Source organism: Rhinolophus ferrumequinum (assembly GCF_004115265.2).
Source record: "Rhinolophus ferrumequinum isolate MPI-CBG mRhiFer1 chromosome 13 unlocalized genomic scaffold, mRhiFer1_v1.p Super_scaffold_3, whole genome shotgun sequence".
NCBI lineage: Eukaryota > Metazoa > Chordata > Mammalia > Chiroptera > Rhinolophidae > Rhinolophus > Rhinolophus ferrumequinum.
Genome location: NW_022680356.1, coordinates 2059239 through 2066362, shown reverse-complemented (window position 1 = coordinate 2066362; position 7124 = coordinate 2059239). Strand labels below are relative to the sequence as shown.

The 7124-nt window shown below is 52.9% G+C and overlaps 1 pseudogene; it reads left to right on the top strand.

The window, feature by feature from the left end:
* Window positions 1-540: 540 nt before the first annotated feature.
* On the top strand, window positions 541-928 carry LOC117019337 (60S ribosomal protein L22-like; annotated as a pseudogene).
* The last annotated feature ends 6196 nt before the right edge of the window (window positions 929-7124 follow it).

Genomic DNA, 7124 nt, shown 5'->3' with positions numbered 1-7124 from the left:
GGGGTCCCATTTCTTCAGTGTCCCCTCTTTCTCCAGGCCCGCTGTTGGAGCACAAGGCTGGGCTGACCTGGGGACACTTAGTGAGGAGGGGGGACCCAAATCTCCGGGGAAGTACCGATTTCCCTGTAGACTTGCAGGAAAGTCCTCGGGGCTGGGTGACCACCAGGACAGCTTTTGGCATCCTGAGGGCAGGATTGTAAGGAACTGGGGAGGGCAAGCGGATCGAGAAGCTGCCTCTTGGCTGCTAGAGCCTGTCCCCTAAGCCCCCTCCAGGGCCAACAACATGAGTTGGGTTGCAGCTGTGAGCTGGACACATCCTCGGTGGCCCTAACCTGGACTCTTGGCTGACAAGGCCACTGGGGCCCAGAGACTTCCCTTTGGCTTCCCACACCAGTCCCCAAGGCAACATAGAATGACTCAAGCTTACAGCCACTGAACCCTTGAGGCAGCCAGGCCCAGCTCTAAGTTGTTACACACACTCACTCTTGCAATGAGTTAGGCACTTTTAAAATTCCCGCCCTTTCTGTCTCGGCTGCCGCCATGGCTCCCATGAAAAAGCTTGTGGCTAAGGGAGGCAAAAAAAAAGAAGCAGGTCCTGAAGTTTACCCTTGACTGCACCCATCCGGTAGAAGATGGAATCATGGATGCTGCCAATTTTTAGCAGTTTCTTCAGGAGTGAATCAAAGTGAATGGAAAAGCTGGGAATCTCGGTGGAGGGGTTGTAACCATTGAAAGGAGCAAGAGCAAGATCACGGTCACTCCTGAGGTGGCTTTTTCCAAAAGGTATTTGAAATATCTCACCAAAAAGTATTTGAAGAAGAACAATCTACGTGATTGGTTGCACGTAGTTGCTAACAGCAAAGTAACTTACGAATTGCATTACTTCCAAATTAACCAGGACGAAGAAGAGGAGGAAGATGAGGATTAAAACTCCTTACTCTGGAATGTTTGGTATGAGTTCTTGAATAAAACTTAGGAACCAAAAAAAAATGCCCTATTCCCCGAAGGACAGAGGGAGGCACAGGGATGCTGACAACTTCCTGGGAGGCTGTAGTCGCTCTCAGTGTGTCCACTGGTTCAGGACCTCCCAGGCTCTGAAGCCAGGCCCACAGTTGTCCATCCTGGTGCCCTCACTTGCAGGTGACCTTGGATGAGTTACCAGGCATCTCTAATCGTCAATTTCCCACGTGTAAAAAGGGGTTAGCAATAGCTACCTTGAAAGATTATGAGGGTTAGAAATAACATAGGCCATCAACAAATGGCCATTCTATTGTGTCACTGGTATTATGTGAAAACAGCCTCTGACTGGGCAGATTCCGTGTGCTTCTGAGCTTGTGGGAGAAATCTTACCTGAAGGCCAGGTCTCTGTTTTTATCATCTTGGCATTATCTGCCCTGCAACTGCCACATGAAGGGGGCTGCCCTCCCTTTCTGACATCCCAATAACATTTGTTTGAAACAGCGCCTGGCAGGGCGAGCCCAAGGGGACCTCAGGTCTAAATGGTCCTAACACCAGGCCTGCCTGCCTTCCCACTCTGCCAACCAAGAGCTCAAATTCTCCCCACACCCGCCATATATCCTGTCTGCTCCTGCATACCAGGAGCATGTGTGCAAACCTGTGGATACACACCTGTGTGTTTGCACATACATCCACACACAGAAGCACCCACAGCTCACACATAGGAACACACACGTGTACACACTCCAGTAGAATTCCCCGAGGCTTCCTTCTCCATACCTGGGGCATCACATTAGGCTGCCTTGGGCACCCTGAAGTAGACAGAGGTTGAAGAGCCCCTGTGCCTCTCCCCAGCTGCCTAGCTGTGCCTTGGTGTTTTCCGCCATGGGGATGGCCTACTCTGTTACAACTGCCTTCCCTCCCTGCCCTGGCCTTAGCAGGCCCTTCCAGACTTGCCTGTGTGGTCCCGGCTACAGCTGAAGGCAGGGGACTGCATGGAGGTGTCCTCCCTGAGGTAAGGACAGCTCTTGGGCATGGCTGTGGCTTGGCAAACCTGGCAATACTGGGGGGATTGTCCTCTCAAGGCCCTAAGCTCTGTTCCCGACAAGCATTTGCATGTGCTGTTCCCTCTGTGCCTGAGTGCCCTTCCCCGCTCAGTAGGTCCCACTGGGTCCACCTAGTCAACCTCCATTCATCCTACAAGGCTCCACGCAAAGCAGGCGTCCATATCTCCTCTGTTAAGTTCTTCATGCTCAGTTTCCTCATCTATTAAAGGGGGTTGAGTGGGGGGGGGCATAATACTAGCCCTCACACCTCCTGGCACAGTATGTGCACTAGATGAGCTATTTCTTACGAAGGGTTTTGCACCTGCCTACCAGGAGGAAGCTCTCTGTAAAGACCAGCTCTTATCTACAGCTCAGGGCAAAGCAGATGGCGTGGGGTGAGCCAGGGCACAGGGAAGGAGACAGGACACCTGGGTTCCAGGTCCAGAGCCAACACCGTACATGGGCCATTTGGTCCTGGAAGGTGCTGCTCACCCCACCTCCCCTCCTTCTTTTCCTATGTGCCATATATTGTTGGTTTGGGAGGCTTTTTAAAAAAATAAACAAGGGCTGCCTGAAACCCCTAATATTCTGGTTAAGTTTTGAAATGGCTTAGAAATCCCCTGCTCCCATGTGAGTCAGTGGCAAGAGTAATAAGCAGAACTGCTGTGGATGCTGCGAGAGAAATTCTGCAAAATAACAGCTGGGCTGCCCTGTGGCCCCAGGGATTTGAAGAGGAGACTTGCAGATATTGGAGTGGGCTAGAGAGGCACCCAGGCCTGAGGGCCCTGGGACAGGCTGGGGGAGGACACAAACCTGAAAAAGATTACGATGCCCGTGCCTCACGTATTCCGAAATAAAAACAAGGCTGAACGGTTAAATTAGTGTAAGGAAGTCCCACAAGACTGACTTTTCCCGACACGGCGATTTCACGCTCGTTTGGAAATAGCACATTCTTTCCAAGCATTTTTCTTTTTCTATTTTGGTGCCTGAAGCACGCGCTTTGCCGGCCAAGACGCACCCAGGTCCTCAGCGACACACCAGGGCGCCCCGCGGAGAAGCCGCCCCTTCCTCCACCCCACCCCAGGGGAGGGAGATGTCCCGCCGCGCCCCCACCAATCCCTGGGGCGCACGCGCGCTCTGCCTGGACCCGGAGTGCGCTGGGGCGTCCCCCAGCAGCGCGCTGCACCCCTCTGCCCGGTGGGCTCGCTGAGCCGAGGAAGCGCTTTCCTTGCTCCGCCGGATCTGAGTCAAAAGGGGGAGCTGGTTCAAACCGAAAGAATAATTCGGTTAGCCAAAGCTGCCAATATTTCTCTGGGGCCCAAGTGACTGCCAGGCAGGGAGCCCCAGGGCCAGAGTATCGCTGGTCCTGCGGGCCTGGTTGAAACCCCCGCGCCCCCACATAGTTCCTCTTTTCCCCAGAAAAGGGGCCAGTAGGGACTAAGGGCAGAAAGGCTGACTGCTGGGATGGTGCCTCTTCCAGCCCACAGGCTCTGCTGGGTGCCCAGGCTGGGCCCTGACCCTCCTTGAGGCCCAAATCATGAGACCTCCCTCTACTTGCCCCAGGAGGCCCTGCCCTGTCCCCATCCTCCTCTCCCTTCAACAGGTCCTTCATGCCTTTGTGCGTTTGCACCCTTGTTCCCTCTCCACTAGCTTGCAAATTCCTGCCTACCCTCTGGGGTAGAGGTGTGAAACTTTTCAGAAAGTTTTCAGGAACTCTCCTATTGACTCTCCTGGAGGTTTCTGCCCCTCTTAGAACAGACCTGGCTTCCCATCATAGGGAACAGCTTAAAACCAACTTGAGGGCTGACCTGGTGGCTCAGGCAGTTGGAGCTCCGTGCTCCTAACTCCGAAGGCTACCAGTTCAATTCCCACATGGGCCAGTGGGCTCTCAACCACAAGGTTGCCAGTTCGATTCCTCGAGTCCCGCAAGGGATGGTGGGCTGCGCCCCCTGCAACTAAGATTGAACACAGCACCTTGAGCTGAGCCACTGCTGAGCTCCCAGATGGCTCAGTTGGTTGGAGCGTGTCCTTTCAACCACAAGGTTGCCTGTTCGACTCCCACAAGAGGTGGTGGGCTGCGCCCCCTACAACTAACAACGGCAACTGGACCTGAAGTTGCGCTTCGCCCTCCACAACTAAGATTGAAAGGACAACAACTTGACTTGGAAAAGTCCTAGACGTACACACTGTTCTCCAATAAAGTCCTGTTTTCCTTCTCCAATAATAAAAATCTTAAAAAAAAAAAAAGAAGAAGCTTGTTTGTGACATACGATGTCCACCAAGACACTTGGCAGAAGCCAAGTCTATTATGTGAAAATTGAAAAAAAAAAAAAAAACAACTTGAAAAGAACCACTCCAGTTGGTTCAACAGCCCGACACCAGCCCCTACCAGCAAGTTCACTTCCAGGCCCCAAGCTCAGCAGGGCTTGCCCTCTGGCCAGCATCCTGGTGGGCACAGTGGGAACCAAATTAAGAAGGTATTTTGGGCTGACATTAATTCAGAGAAACAGTGATCTATAGACAATAGCTAATCATTGTTTTCAGCAGGACTGCCTGGGTAGAGTGGGCCAGGTGGGACCCGGGGGCTCCCTCACCAACTTTTCCAGCCTGACACCTGTGTGGATTCTGACCCCTCCCAGCGTCCGCTGTCACAGAAACTCTCTGGCTCAGGGACCCTGCTGGACTCAAGTTTGTTCTGACCTCAAGACAGGTGTGGGAAGTGGATGCTGATGGTCCATCTTCCTGGGCCCCCCAGAACACCTGGCCTGTGCCCGCTGTACCGCCGCCCGCCTCAGCCCCTCTCGCCGACTCAGCACAAAATGTGCCCTGTAAGCAGGACCATCGTGAGCTCACAGGCACACAGCTGTTCAGGCAGGAGTGTCCTATGGACAGCGAGACAGCTCTGGCATGGAGGACCTGGCTTTACAAGGACAAGTACAGGGCACAGCCAAGGCCAGGGGTATACCAGACCAGCTGAGTGTGCGAGGAGGACACAGACGCCTACGTGCACACACTCACACTCACACACCCTTTACAGGGCAGTGCCAGTGGGTGGGGCTGCTAGGGCTGGGTCAGCATGGCCACTGACCTACCAGGACAGCTGACATTACGCCCCTATAGTTGCCATATTGTGGGGAAATCTGGGGAGTGGGGGAGGTACCAAAGTGGCCTCCTGGTACGGACCACTTGTCACGCAGGGCGGCCTGCAGGGTCTCAGCTCCCACTCCCACATAAGAACGCAGGATATGGCTAGGCCAAAAAGGAACACCCACGGAGCCATAGGTAGGGGAGTCATACCACTATACTGTCACTGGCGGCTGGGTTGGAGACACAGGGACCAGGAGCAACACAATTCTCAACTCTCACTGTGCCGCTTGCGGGCTCAGCCACCATCTTCTTGCTAGCTCCCCTTTTTTTTCTGCTAGCCTAGCCACGGCAGGTATATTAGTGGCCAATGGCTCACTGGTTACAGCTGACGGCCAACTAGCCACAGCTGATGGCCATTTGATCACAGTCGATGGCCATTTACTACCTGAGCCAGCACCTTTCTATGTGAGGCCGAGAGCCTGGAAACTGCTTTTTGGGGCTCTGTCCCCACACCACTCTAGGAGCCTGGCACAGCAGGTAATATGGATATTGAAGTCTGTCAATATTATAATAAATGGTTTAGAGCAGGGGGACGCCTATGAACCCTTGCAGTGAAGGGAGCCCCCTGGCACCTGGGAGAAAGCTGGCAGCATCTCCATTTTTAAGAAGCTGAATGAGAACTTGGAGGTAGGATGGGGAGCAGAGGGGGTTCTGCCCTATTCTGGTATATTCTGTCCTGATGTCATGCGGGATCTCAGCTCCTGCTCCCCACACCAGACCGCAGGAAGGATATGGTGAAGCCAAAAAGGAACACCAGTGGAGCCATAGATAGGGGAGTCATACTACTATATTCTTGATGGTAGCTGGTTGAGGCACAAAAGCAAACATCCACCAGTACCCCAACAAGGGGTCCTCCTGCACCCCTGTCTCACTGGCAACCAGGCGAGACACAGGAAGTAGGATCAACACGATCCGCAATCCACAATCCGCTTGCTAACCGCACTTACTAGCCGCAATCCGCCGTCTGTTTCTCTGCCAACCAACTCCCTAGCGTAGCCACGGCAGTTATATTAGTGGCTAAAGGCTAACTGGTAACAGCTGATGGCTACCCAGCCACAGCGGATGGCCATCTGATTACAGCTGATGGCTGTCTAATAACCAAGCCAGCACCTTTCCACGTGAGGCTGAGAGCCAGGAAACCGCTCTCTGGGACTCTGTCCCCACCCCTGGTTCCATTTTTACAGTGTTTTACTTTTTTAGAGGTTTGTTTAAAACACACACACACACACACACACACACACACACACACACACAAAATACATGACTGAGACTTTAAGCCCCAAATATTCACTATCTGGCCCTTTACATAAAAAGTTTGCTGACTTCTGATTTTATAGATGGGAAAACTAAGCCCCAGAGAAGGAAGGTGGGTGACCTGCTCAAGGCCACACTGCTGATTGGTGCCGGAACACTGACTCGCACCTGCCAGTCCTCTGTTTCTTCTTCTGTATCGCGGTGAGTATAGGGACGTGGCCTGTCAACCAGGGTCAGCTGCTCATGAGATCAAGGAGTTGGAGAGGGGACCCAAATGGATGCTTGTGCCCATTATGGTGGCAGAGGCTGCCTATGCCTTTCCTGCCAGTTGCTTGAACAAGGTATGTTTGCTACCTTTTACCTGGGGATCTCCAAGCACACGACTGAATTCAGAGAATATAGCCGCTGGTTCCTGTACATTCCCCACTGTGGTCGGGCCTGTTTGTCAAGAGCTCTGTTCATGAGAACCCTCAGTGCGTGCGGGCACACACATGCACACATGTGTAGGGCCTTCTGGAGAAACGGCTGTTCTGGGTAACTGAGGGTTAACTGGAAACCTGTGTTCTTAGGCCTTGGTGAAAAGTTTTCTACAAATGATGAGCATTTCCCCAACTTTGTAGTTTGAGAAGTTCCACCACTTTCTAAATATGTGACCTTGGTCAGGTTACCTAACCTCAGTAACCTCAGTTTCCTTATCTGTAAAAGCGCAGAGCAATTTCT